At 35.7% G+C, this 13,946-nt stretch overlaps 1 protein-coding gene across 2 annotated transcripts in view; it reads right to left on the minus strand.

Moving 5' to 3' along the window:
- The window catches only part of LOC145328898 (uncharacterized), a 128,726-nt gene that overhangs the window by 13,419 nt on the left and 101,361 nt on the right, over positions 1-13,946 (minus strand). The window contains exon 1 of one of the 2 annotated variants that reach the window (XM_080172837.1): positions 515-836. The exons of the other annotated variant lie outside the window; for it this stretch is intronic. The gene's annotated coding sequence lies outside the window, so the exon portion shown is untranslated. Of the gene's footprint in view, positions 1-514; positions 837-13,946 lie in introns of those variants that run through there. 2 annotated transcript variants of the gene reach the window in all.

Below are 13,946 nucleotides of genomic sequence, written 5' to 3' on the forward strand. Positions count from 1 at the left end.
AGCATATGGACGTCTTTTTTACAACTTTATAACTCAACATTAAAAAAAAAACAATATTAATGCTTTGCAAAATGGCATAGCTACTATAAATAAGTTACTGTAAATAATAGGGATCTAAAGGGATAAGACTTTGGTCGATAAATGGATGTTCAAATTTAACGCTTCTCTAGATTACAATTTAAGGTTGAAACGTTTTGACAATCAACCTAATGAAGCAACCAATTAAAATTCAATTAAAAGTCCCCAAAGTTATTGAACCAACGAATAAGAAAACGTTGTTATAAAACTTTCTATTATAATAAACACAAAGTTAAATAAATTGATTATTATAGAATTTTACATCTCTACCCTAATATTCTGTAATTTATTTACAATTAAAAAATATAAATGTCAAATTTACTATATTACTGTTTTATTTTGCAACATAATTTTAACAATTTAGTTGACTGACAGTCTGACAAACCGAGTTAAAAAGCAGCTGCGCTGCCAGTAAAATAAAAATTTAAATAAATACCTTTAAAACTTCACTGACAGATGTACTAATTAACCAATAATAATAATAATATCAATTATATTGTTATCAACACAGTTAGTATAATTCAATTATATGTCACTTATTCTAGCTGTTTTATTAAGTAATTGTTAATAATAATCTCACACACTTATTATTGTATCATATGTCAAAATTATTCTTATAAATAGCGTTTATCGTGCGCCGGTATGGGGCGCACCGGTTTTTACAAAATTCACACTTTCCGCAAGTCTTTCTAACTAACTCTAAGAGCTAAAATTCTTGACTAAATGTTTAGCAAAGCATAATCTGTTTAAGTTGCTCGTAAGAGTAAATCTATCTCTCTCTCTCCCCCTCCCTTAGTCTCTCTCTCTCTCCCTAAAGCGCGCCACTTTACTTTAGCATAGGGGAGGGGGGATTTGTGATAGAGAGAAATAGAGGGTGGAGAGAGAGAGAAAGACATATAGAGAGGGAGAGAGAGACATTTAAAGAAATAGAAAGGAAAAGAGAGAAAAAGGGAGACGCAACCAAATCGAAGTTTATACCTTCTAACTTAATAAAAATTACAGCAAATTTATTTTCAGTGAGTTGCCACTCAATAATAGAAAGAAAAGACATAAAAATGTGTTCTAGTTAGTTTTACAGTCTTCAAGAATTTCATTTATGATGCCTTATATAACAAATGATTATAAAAAAGTACACAGCCAAAAAAAACTCTATTATAACAGAAATAATTTGATATATGTTTTTAATTGACTTCACCTAACTATAAAATTTTTGTCTTTAGTATTTTGTTATAAAATATACGACTTTTTGAATATTTTTTTTCAAATTGTTTTTACTGCTGTAGTTATGGACAAATTTATTTTATTTAAAGATAAAATGTTTTAGATAAATTCTAGCGGGTGCAGTGCACCCCTTGCACTAGGGGCTATCGCGGGACTTATGTAAAGATTTCTTAAAATAGAGAACCCGTCAGTTCACTAGTTATTGAGATCTTAAGCTTCAGACCCTTAGTACTTTATACATTAGGATTTTTATAAATTGAAAATTTGATTAATTTAGCTAATTTCTCTATTTTGCTTTGACACCTTATAAAATTCCTCGAGTGAGTGTCCACGGATTTCTCACGGACTTTGAAATGAATGTCTCCAGGCGAAGCGTGGCGAAGGATGCGTCAATAGTATTAGAGAGTGCATGAACAGGTTTTTGTTACTTAGAATATTTAGAGTAATCATTTTTAAATTCAATATATTAGGAAAGTCTTAAAGAGCGGATAATTAGGTTATAGGCTATTTAAGAAAACTAAATGTGAAAAAATTCTAGCTTGACACAATTTTAAATTATTTACCAATATATTTACATCTTTTCCCAAAGAAATAAGTTTATACATAGATAGCCTTTAAAAATTTCTGGCGCTTTGCACTGTTACAATTTTTGCACAGGGGCATAATTGGTAATTTACCCTCATTTCTCTCTTATGTTAGGTGCTTTGAAAATTCCTGATACAATATCCATTAACAATTTTACAAATTTAACATATAAATAACACATTTTAGTTTAGATACAATGCCTCTTAATCTATCTAGCTGAGCAATTTCGTTATTGAAAAAACAAGTATCTGTTTAAAAGATAATTTATTTCTTAAAAGTTAAGTTAAGCTAGAATTTAAAAAAGGTAGTTTTTACTTACTTTTAATTTAATTTAATTCCCTTTACATTTAAACTATAAAGCCATGCAATTTAAGGCTTTATTTTTTGTTGGGAAACAAAATGACATGTAAGGATTATTGTGTTAACTCAAGTATATTTCCCAAGTGTCATTGGGGATTTCTTTGAATCAAGCTTTCTTATTGTAAACAAGAATGACCGTCTAATTATCAGTAAAGAAAAATGCTTGAAAACAAAAATTTGCAGATTATACAAGTGTTAAAAAAATTGGGTATAGTCCTTTCCATGACATCGCTCCATATGGGGCGATGATTTTCTATAGCTCCTTCAAGGAGCTATAGCATAGCCTCTTATCATATGGAGCGATGTGATAGCCCCTTTTAAGGAGCGTTCATATCGCCTCTTATGATAAGAGGCTATGCTATAGCTCCTTCATGGCCTCTTAATAGCTCCTTTGAAGGGGCGTTAATATCGCCTCTTATGATAAGAGGCTATACTATAGCCCCATGATGGCTCCTTCATAGCCTCTCCATCGCCCCTCCATAGTCCTTTACCTCCAGTGCCCCTTCATCGCTCCTTCATCGCCCCTACATCGCTCCTTCATCTCTCCTTCTTGAAATTTATATTAAATTGTACTTTGATGGCCCCTACATCGCCCCTACATCGCTCCTTCATCTCTAATTCTTGAATTTTATATTACATTGTACTTTGATGGCCCCTACATCGCTCCTCCATCGCCCCTACATCGCTCATACATCGCCCCTACATCGCTCCTTCATCTCTCCTTCTTGAAATTTATATTACATTGTACTTTGATGGCCCCTACATCGCTCCTCCATCGCCCCTTCATCGCTCCTCCATCGCCCCTACATCGCTCCTTCATCTCTCCTTCTTGAAATTTATATTACATTGTACTTTGATGGCCCCTACATCGCTCCTCCATGGCCCCTACATCGCTCCTACATCGCCCCTACATCGCTCCTTCATCTCTCCTTCTTGAAATTTATATTACATTGTACTTTGATGGCCCCTACATCGCTCCTCCATCACCCCTTCATCGCTCCTACATCGCCCCTACATCGCTCCTTCATCTCTCCTTCTTGAAATTTATATTAAATTGTACTTTGATGGCCCCTACATCGCTCCTACATCGCTCCTTCATCGCTCCTACATCGCCCCTTCATCGCTCCTTCTCCAAATTTATATTACATTGTACTTTGATGGCCCCTACATCGCCCCTCCATCGCTCCTACATCGCCCCTCCATCGCTCCTTCATCGCTCCTTCTCCAAATTTATATTACATTGTACTTTGTAGCCCCTACAACGCCCCTCCATCGCTCCTACATTGCCCCTCCATCGCTCCTACATCGCTCCTTCATCGCTCCTTCTCTAAATTTATATTAAATTGTACTGTGATGGCCCCTACATCGCTCCTACATCGCTCCTTTATTGCTCCTACATCGCCCCTTCATCGCTCCTTCTCCAAATTTATATTACATTGCAACTTGATGGCCCCTACATCGCTCATACATCGCTCCTCCATCGCCCCTTCATCGCTCCTTCTCCAAATTTATATAACATTGCAACTTGATGGCCCCTACATCGCTGCTACATCGCTCCTCCATCGCTCCTCCATCGCTCCTCCATCGCTCCTACATCGCCCCTTCATCGCTCCTTCCACAAATTTATATTACATTGTACTTTGATGGCCCCTACATCTCTCCTCCATCGCTCCTCCATCGCCCCATCGCCCCTTAATAGCCCCTTACCTTAATTTATATAAAAAAGCCCCTACATAGCCTCTCCATCGCCCCTTAATAGCTCCTTACCTTAATTTTTATAACATAGCCCCTACATAGCCTCTCCATCGCCCCTTAATAGCCCCTTATCTTAATTTATATAACAAAGCCCCTACATAGCCTCTCCATCGCCCCTAATAGCCCCTTACCTTTATTTATATAACAAAGCTCCTACATAGCCTCTCCATTGCCCCTTAATAGTCCCTTACCTTAATTTATATAACATAGCTCCTACATAGCCTCTCCATCGCCCCTTAAAAGCCCATTACCTTAATTTATATAACATAGCCCCTACATAGCCTCTCCATCGCCCCTTACCTTAATTTATATAACATAGCCCCTACATAGCCTCTCCATCGCCCCTTAATAGCTCCTTACCTTAATTTATATAACATAGCCCCTACATAGCCTCTCCATCGCCCCTTAATAGCCCCTTACCTTAATTTATATAACATAGCCTCTACATAGCCTCTCCATCGCCCCTTAATAGCCCCTTACCTTAATTTATATAACATAGCCCTACATAGCCTCTCCATCGCCCCTTAATAGCCCCTTACCTTAATTTATATAGCATAGCCCCTACATAGCCTCTCCATCGCCCCTTAATAGCCTCTTACCTTAATTTATATAATCCTTACCTTAATATATATAACATAGCCCCTACATAGCCTCTCCATCGCCCCGAAATAGCCCCTTACCCTAATTTATATAACATAGCCCCTACATAGCCTCTCCATCGCCCCTTAATAGCTCCTTACCTTAATTTATATAACATAGCCCCTACATAGCCTCTCCATCGCCCCTTAATAGCCCCTTACCTTAATTTATATAACATAGCCCTACATAGCCTCTCCATCGCCCCTTAATAGCCCCTTACCTTAATTTATATAGCATAGCCCCTACATAGCCTCTCCATCGCCCCTTAATAGCCTCTTACCTTAATTTATATAATCCTTACCTTAATATATATAACATAGCCCCTACATAGCCTCTCCATCGCCCCTAAATAGCCCCTTACCCTAATTTATATAACATAGCCCCTACATAGCCTCTCCATCGCCCCTTAATAGCCCCTTACCTTAATTTATATAACATAGCCTCTACATAGCCTCTCCATCGCCCCTTAATAGCCCCTTACCTTAATTTATATAACATAGCCCTACATAGCCTCTCCATCGCCCCTTAATAGCCCCTTACCTTAATTTATATAGCATAGCCCCTACATAGCCTCTCCATCGCCCCTTAATAGCCTCTTACCTTAATTTATATAATCCTTACCTTAATATATATAACATAGCCCCTACATAGCCTCTCCATCGCCCCTAAATAGCCCCTTACCCTAATTTATATAACATAGCCCCTACATAGCCTCTCCATCGCCCCTTAATAGCTCCTTACCTTAATTTATATAACATAGCCCCTACATAGCCTCTCCATCGCCCCTTAATAGCCCCTTACCTTAATTTATATAACATAGCCCTACATAGCCTCTCCATCGCCCCTTAATAGCCCCTTACCTTAATTTATATAGCATAGCCCCTACATAGCCTCTCCATCGCCCCTTAATAGCCTCTTACCTTAATTTATATAATCCTTACCTTAATATATATAACATATCCCCTACATAGCCTCTCCATCGCCCCTAAATAGCCCCTTACCCCAATTTATATAACATAGCCCCTAAATAGCCTCTCCATCGCCCCTTAATAGCCCCTTACCTTAATTTATATAACATAGCCTCTACATAGCCTCTCCATCGCCCCTTAATAGCCCCTTACCTTAATTTATATAACATAGCCCTACATAGCCTCTCCATCGCCCCTTAATAGCCCCTTACCTTAATTTATATAGCATAGCCCCTACATAGCCTCTCCATCGCCCCTTAATAGCCTCTTACCTTAATTTATATAATCCTTACCTTAATATATATAACATAGCCCCTACATAGCCTCTCCATCGCCCCTAAATAGCCCCTTACCCTAATTTATATAACATAGCCCCTACATAGCCTCTCCATCGCCCCTTAATAGCCCCTTACCTTAATTATGTAACATAGCCCCTACATAGCCTCTCAATCGCCCCTTAATAGCCTCTTACCTTAATTTATATAACATAGCCCCTATATAGCCTCTCCATCGCCCCTTAATAGCCCCTTACCCTAATCTATATAACATAGCCCCTACAAAGCCTCTCCATCGCCCCTTAATAGCCCCTTACCTTAATCTATATAACAAAGCTCCTACATAGCCTCTCCATCGCCCCATAATAGCCTCTTACCTTAATTATGTAACATAGCCCCTACATAGCCTCTCCATCGCCCCTTAATATCCCCTTACCTTAATTATATAACATAGCTCCTACATAGCCTCTCCATCGCCCCTTAATAGCCCCTTACCCGATTTTATATAACATAGCCCCTAAATAGCCTCTCCATCGCCCCTTAATAGCCCCTTACCTTAATTTATATAACATAGCCCCTACATAGCCTCTCCATCCCCCCTTAATAGTCCTTTACCTTAATTTATATAAATAGCCCCTATATAGCCTCTCCATCGCCCCTTAATAGCCAATTTATATAACATAGCCGCTACATAGCCTCTCCATCGCCCCTTAATAGCTCCTTACCTTAATTTATATAACATAGCCTCTCCATCGCCCCTTAATAGCCCTCCATCGCCACTTAAAAGCCCCTTACCTTAATTTATATAACATAGCCTCTACATAGCCTCTCCATCGCCCCTTAATAGCCCCTTATATCCTCCTTCAAAACAGTTATACACCTTCCCAGGATCTATTGGAAGCTACCCTATAAAGGAGAACCATATTGGTTCTGCAGTTAGCGATCTTCTTTGATACATACAGACAATGATCCTGTTACTTTTTATAAGGATTAAAAATAAAATGGCCTAAAGCCATCTCATTACCCATAGGAAGCTTCACTGTAAAGGGGAACCATGTCGGTTTAGTGGTTAGCAAGGTACAGACAGACATACATACAGACAAAGATCCTGTTACTTTATTATAAGGATTAAAATAAAATAGTTATTAACCTCCCCAGGACCTATGAGAAGCTACCCTATTAAGGAGAACGATCTCAGGACCTATAGGAATCTTCACTGTAAAGGAGAACCATATTGGTTCAGCGGTTAGCAAGATCCTTCGGTACAGACAGACATTCATACATACAGACAAAGATTCTGTTAATTTATTTTAAGAAATACAGATAAAATTGTTATAAACCTTTCCAGGCCTAAAACCATCTCAGGACCTAATTTCTGCCGTTGACAACTCGAGTTAAGTTACTATATTATTTTTACAATGTTTAACTTATCTGTTATTATTGGCTGACGAAAAGTTTGGGCAAAAAAAAAATTTATTCTTCAATGAAATATCTCTCCAGTATAATTTTGCCAAGTGCTAATTTATTAAGAATAAAGTTTGCCACAAATTTACCAAAAAATCTCATTGTCATTTCGCCAGGGAGGATTAGGATAGTTCCCAAAGTGTTATAAGTTGGCTTATCCAAGAGTGCTGTCTAGTCTCCAAAGTTTTATAATACCGTTTTCTTATTCGTTAGATTAACAACCTTGGGGACTTTTTATTGTTTTGTGATTGTTTAGTTCATTAAGTTGAGTGTCTAAATGTTTCAACCACTAATTCTAAACTAAAGAAGGGGTAATTTTGTGAATCATCAATGGGAATAATTAATATATAAACATACATATATATACAGTGTTTTTTTTTATGAGAGCATTTTTGAAAGCAATTTTACCCTACTTATAGTTATCAGAATTTAATGATTAATGGCTTATTCTCTTCGTTTTTTATAACCATTAACAGAAAAGCAAAAAAATATTTCAGTTTTTATTTAAAAAGTACAGTAAATTCAAAATTTCAAAACATGGGTGTCAACATCTAAAATAGTTATTTCTCGCATCGTATTATAAACGGCTTTCCGCGGATATAGAAAGTACAATTATGAGATTAAAACTAGTTTTTTTAGCCCCGAGGTGCAGAAGGCACCGGCTAAAAAAACTGGGTTTAATCTTATGATTGTACATATCTATATTCGTAGAAAGCTGGATATAATACGATGCTAGACATAGTTTTTTCGTATGGATGAGAACCGGTTCCTATCCACCGGATTCAAATGAATACGAGAAATGGTTTTAGCGCATTTTTCTTATGCTCAAATCTTCTACCCTTTCCAAGAATGGAGGGAGTACATTGGGGGGCCAGTATTCCCTCCCTGGTTGAGATATGGCCTTCAAATTTCAAAATGTTCTAGTACATGTCACAAGTAGTATCTATATAAATTTTTAGCTCAATATCTCAACTTTGAAGCGTTTTGCAGCCATTCTTGCAAAGGTAGATTATAAGAAAAATGCACTAAAACCATTTTTAGATGTTGACACCTAAGTTTTAAATTTTTTAATTTACTGTACTTTTTGAATAAAAACTGAAATATTTTTTGCTTTTCTATTAAAGGTTATAAAAAAGAAGAGAATAAGCCATTAATCATTAAATTCTAATAACTATAAGTAAGGTAAAATTGCTTTCAAAAAAGTTCTCATAAAAAAACACACTGTATATATGTATATATATCATTTTATCGACAATCGTCTTATCCCTGTAGATCTCTGATTATCAGAGCATTTTTGAAATATTTGCTGCTTATTTTTTGGCTGCCTTTGGCAAAATAATTTTTTTTCATAAAAAATGTATACAAAATTATCGTATTAATTTGGTAAATATATCATTGCACTTGAATTATTTTTAAGTCACTAACGGCTAATCCCATAGATGACCCTAGGAGTACTTTAATGAATAGATGTGGTGGAGAGGGGGGGGAGGGGGAAGGTTAAGAATTTAAGGGAAGTGATACCTTCCGGGGGCTGAAAGTGTTAGTCCCCTCCCCAAAATGAAAACTTTTCCTGCGAGTAAAATAAGCTTCAATGTAAAGGAGAAGCAAATCGGTTCAGTTGATACTGATAAACATCCTGTTACTTTAATGTAAATATTAGTTTAAGGATAGTCTGTATAATCTCAGGGATAAAGGAAACATTAGGCAATTTTTACAATAGTCTCCAAAGTTTTATAATGAAGTTTTCTTATTCGTTGGCTCAAAACTTTGGGGACTTTTGTCATATTTTGGTTGTAGTGTTGCAATTTTGTGTATCGTTATTAGGGATGGATAAAAATTTATCGGCCATTGTCTTATTCCTTTAGATCCTTGGTATAATCAACTGAATAACAGTTCCAACAACAAAAATTAAGATATTGCTTCGCTTTTTATGGACAAATATCCTGTTATTTTATTATAAGGAAAAAAAATAAACTATCTTAAAATCATCTCAGTACTCAGCGGTTAGCAAGATCCTACGGTATAGACAGACAGACATACATCATATCGGTTTAGCAGCAAACGAGATCCTTTGCTACAGACAAAAAAAAACTTTGTATATCGACTAGCAGCTACGCCCCCAGCATCTATTGGCTCTGTATTCAAAGGGGAATGAATAAAAGCCTAAAGCCTTCCCAGGACTTAAAATAGAATAGCCTAAAACCATCCCACGACTTAAAATAAAATAGCCTAAAGCCATTACAAGACAAATATTAAGCTTACCTGAAATAGAAAGCCCAATCTGTTTAGTAGTTATTGAGATCTTAAGTTTCAGAACAGAAAGCCTTACTAACGTGGACAAACACAGGATATTTCGGACAAATGTCGGAGTGGACATTATATAAGTAAAACGCAGAAGTGTCTATAATATCTTAAAAATTAGGTTTCAACAACATTTGTTTAGTTATTTCTACACAGGTTAGGTTAGGTTAAGATATAAATATACAAATAAGCCCCCTGCAGGGGTTAGGCATATAAAAAAACATATTTGACAGTTGTAAACAATGTGAGAAAAAAATATGTTTTAGTTTAATGAAATGTTCTATCTGTTTCAAACCTTTGCCTTTCGATAGAACTTACCTACTTTGGAAAACTGTTAGACTGATTTTAAAATTTCAGTCTGTGAGAAAAGATATTCAAGATTTTTTTTTGTTTTGAAAGATTTTTATCTTATAAATAAAATAAAAGACACTCCTGCGTTTTACATAAGCAATGTCCACTCCGACGATTGTCCCATTCCTAGGTTTGTCCACTCCAACGTTTGTTTATGTTTTACTACTTTATATAATAGGATAATATGTATTCTTCTTTTATATTTCTCTTTTCTTATTCACTTGCAGCTGCGCTCTTTTTAATGTAAGGAGGCAGAAAAATAGCCTAAACCAATTAGGGGCTTAAATCTGAAAATGAAAAAGCAAAAAACCATCCCATGACCTATGTGAAGCTTCCCTTAAATGGAGAATTTAGTCAGTTTATGAAATTTTTAAGCTTCAGACCAAAAAAAATACTTTTTTTGTTAAAAGAGAGACTTTTCTACAATTAGGGCTAGTCCTTTCGTCATTGCTCTTCTCATTAAGTTAAGCATGTGGTTTTCTCTGCTATTGTTAAAGATAGACTGTTGAGATTTTTAGTGAATATTCCCATGACATATGTATATCCAGTCTATAAATTATTTTGTCTGTCTCTCAATTATGCTTCAAAAGACTTAGGTTTCGTGATAATCTTTGAGTAATAGCATATTCTCTTAAAGTCTGCTCTATAACTTACTTTGTCTGTTTGTCCATTATATGATCCTTATTCAATATTCTATTTAACTAAAAAATTTCATTCTCTTAGTTTATTTTTTTTCTTTATTTCATTATGTTATTATATTATTTATATTTATTTTATTAATTCATTATATTTTCATTATAATTTTCCTTTTTAAATGCGAAACTTTTCTATAGTAAGGATTGGTTTGTCCGTACGTCCAAACGGTTAGACGACATTTTCTTTAATTTAGACATGTTATAAATATCCTATCGATTTCAAACTTTGCAGAATGATTTCTATAACAGTTGGGTACAATACTATATTCATTACTAGAAAGTATGTACGTCCATTTTTTTGTATAATATCATTGTCCCATTCATCTGGGTTTTGGAGTAATGTTTCTTAGGACAACAAGGTTTAGTATTATAATCAAATACTAAAAATAAAATTATGCCCTTTTACTATATTCTATACTAGCAGATTCGCCCCTAGCCTCAGGGGCTTTGCCCCAAGAGGTGATAAAATTTTTTTTTGGCGAAATTCGTAATAGGACCAAGAAAATCTTCAGCAAAAAAAAAAATGGGGGGGGATTTTTTTGTTTTTGGGGGGGTTGGGGGTATCCCACCCCCCAAGAAAATAGCCTAAAACCACCACAGGACCAGTAGGTATATTCCCTGAATAGTAGAATATAATCGGTCCAGTGGTTACCGAGATCTTAAGGGACTGACAGACGGACAGACAGACGGACAGACAGACAGACGGATGGACAGACATCATTCTACTTTGTATTATAGATTTACGCTAATTTTAACAAAATTTATGTTTGACCTCCTGATTTTAGAGCTTTGCTTTTGTGAATGTTGTTATCCTTGTTATCTTGCTTTTTTTTCCTTTTTCATAACCTATTATATAAAGTAGTAATCTTTTTTTTGTCTGTAGAAAAGCTAACCGCTGAACCTATATGGTTCTCCTTTACAGTGAAGCTTCTTTTAAGCTCATAGAGGGTTTATAATTATTTCGAGGGAGGGTATCTTCACCCTCCCAGAAAATTCACCCCAAGAAAAATATTACCCCATCCCCTCAAAAAATCTTTTTAACTTTTTAAAAGCAAAGCTTTTCTATATTAAGGATCAGTCCGTACGTCCGTAACGGTTAGCTATTTTCGTTAATTTAGGCATGTGATTCCTGTAGTAGAAAGGTACGATTTAGAAAGTCTATAATCATTATCAGAATATCCGTACGTCCATTTTAAGCATACTAATTATTAACTTACAACAAATTTTTATGTATCAAAATTATCCGATTAATCTGATTTCTGGGATACTGATTCCTAGGACAACAAAATAGAATGTTATAAGCGAATCATATCTATAATCAAGTCCAAAAAATGTGAGTACGTCCTTAAGCATTTTCCTGCATGTAAGCAATTTCTCAATAAATTTACTTACAATTTTGTTTCGAATTTTAAATTTATGTTCTGACTATTCAGTTCTGACACTCTACATTATTAATGTTCATTAAAGGACGCCTGCAAGAAATAACACGCTTTAACTGCTAAAAGACTGCCACAAGAAGACCCAATACCCCAAATTATAAGCCTTCAGCTTCAATAACAAAAAAGTTCTAGGCATTTCAAAATAGCATTTTATGTACAATGGAATTTTTGAAAGATTTCCAATGCTCATAAAAGAAAAAACAATATTAAATTACGTTGCCTAGACATAAAATTATAACCTTATCTTTGTCAGAAACTTAGATTGCCTGTAACTGATTACATTTTTACAATAAAAACACCACATTTCATAGTCAAAATCTATGAAAAAAAATCGATTTAAATTGCATTTTTAAACGAAAATCATAGCGGAAACAAAGGGGTAAACTAATACAAGCTTAGCTGTGATTGGTTGTTAAGCTGATTCAGCCTTCTGATTGGCTACAGTACATTCGGTACAACGCAAGTAAAACTTATTTTTTTTTAATGATTTTGACTATAAAAATGGGTATTTTTATTGTAAAAATATAATTAGTTACTGGAAACCTAAATTTATGACAAAAATAAGCTTATAATTTTGTTTCTAGGCCACGTAGTTTAATTTTAAAGTTTTCAACATGAGCATTGCAATTCTTTCAAAATTTCCATTGTACATAAAATGTCATTTTAAAATGCCTAGAACTTTTTTGTTATAGAAGCTGAAGGCTTCAAATTTGGGGTATTTGGTCTACTTGTGGCAGTCTTTCAGCAGTTAAAGCGTGGTATTTCTTGCAGGCTTCCTTTAAACTTTTTTCTACCGTTTCAGAGCTTTGCTTTTATAAATGTTGTCATCCTTGTCATCCTTTTAAAACTTAAATTTAAAACTGTAGAGGGTCACATTCCTTCCTTACCTTAATGCCCTACCTTCTATAATGAAGGGGCAATACAATTACAGAGGCTGTACAGGAGCCATAAAGGGCCTATGTTATATAAATTAAGGTAAGGGGCGATGAAGAGGCTATGAAGGGGCTATGTTATATAAATTAAGGTAAGAGGCTATTAAGGGGCGATGGAGAGGCTATGTAGGGGCTATGTTATATAATTAAGGTAAGGGGCTATTCAGGGGCGATGGAGATGCTTTGTAGGGCCTATGTTATATAAATTAAGGTAAGAGGCTATTAAGGGGCGATGGAGAGGCTATGTAGGGGCTATGTTATATAAATTAGGGTAAGGGGCTATTTAGGGGCGATGGAGAGGCTATGTAGGGGCTATGTTATATATATTAAGGTAAGGATTATATAAATTAAGGTAAGAGGCTATTAAGGGGCGATGGAGAGGCTATGTAGGGGCTATGCTATATAAATTAAGGTAAGGGGCTATTAAGGGGCGATGGAGAGGCTATGTAGGGCTATGTTATATAAATTAAGGTAAGGGGCTATTAAGGGGCGATGGAGAGGCTATGTAGAGGCTATGTTATATAAATTAAGGTAAGGGGCTATTAAGGGGCGATGGAGAGGCTATGTAGGGGCTATGTTATATAAATTAAGGTAAGGAGCTATTAAGGGGCGATGGAGAGGCTATGTAGGGGCTATGTTATATAAATTAGGGTAAGGGGCTATTCAGGGGCGATGGAGAGGCTATGTAGGGGCTATGTTATATATATTAAGGTAAGGATTATATAAATTAAGGTAAGAGGCTATTAAGGGGCGATGGAGAGGCTATGTAGGGGCTATGCTATATAAATTAAGGTAAGGGGCTATTAAGGGGCGATGGAGAGGCTATGTAGGGCTATGTTATATAAATTAAGGTAAGGGGCTATTAAGGGGCGATGGAGAGGCT

Source organism: Acartia tonsa, chromosome 9, assembly GCF_053477335.1.
Source record: "Acartia tonsa isolate MP-2025a chromosome 9, ASM5347733v1, whole genome shotgun sequence".
In the NCBI taxonomy this organism is placed as follows: domain Eukaryota; kingdom Metazoa; phylum Arthropoda; class Copepoda; order Calanoida; family Acartiidae; genus Acartia; species Acartia tonsa.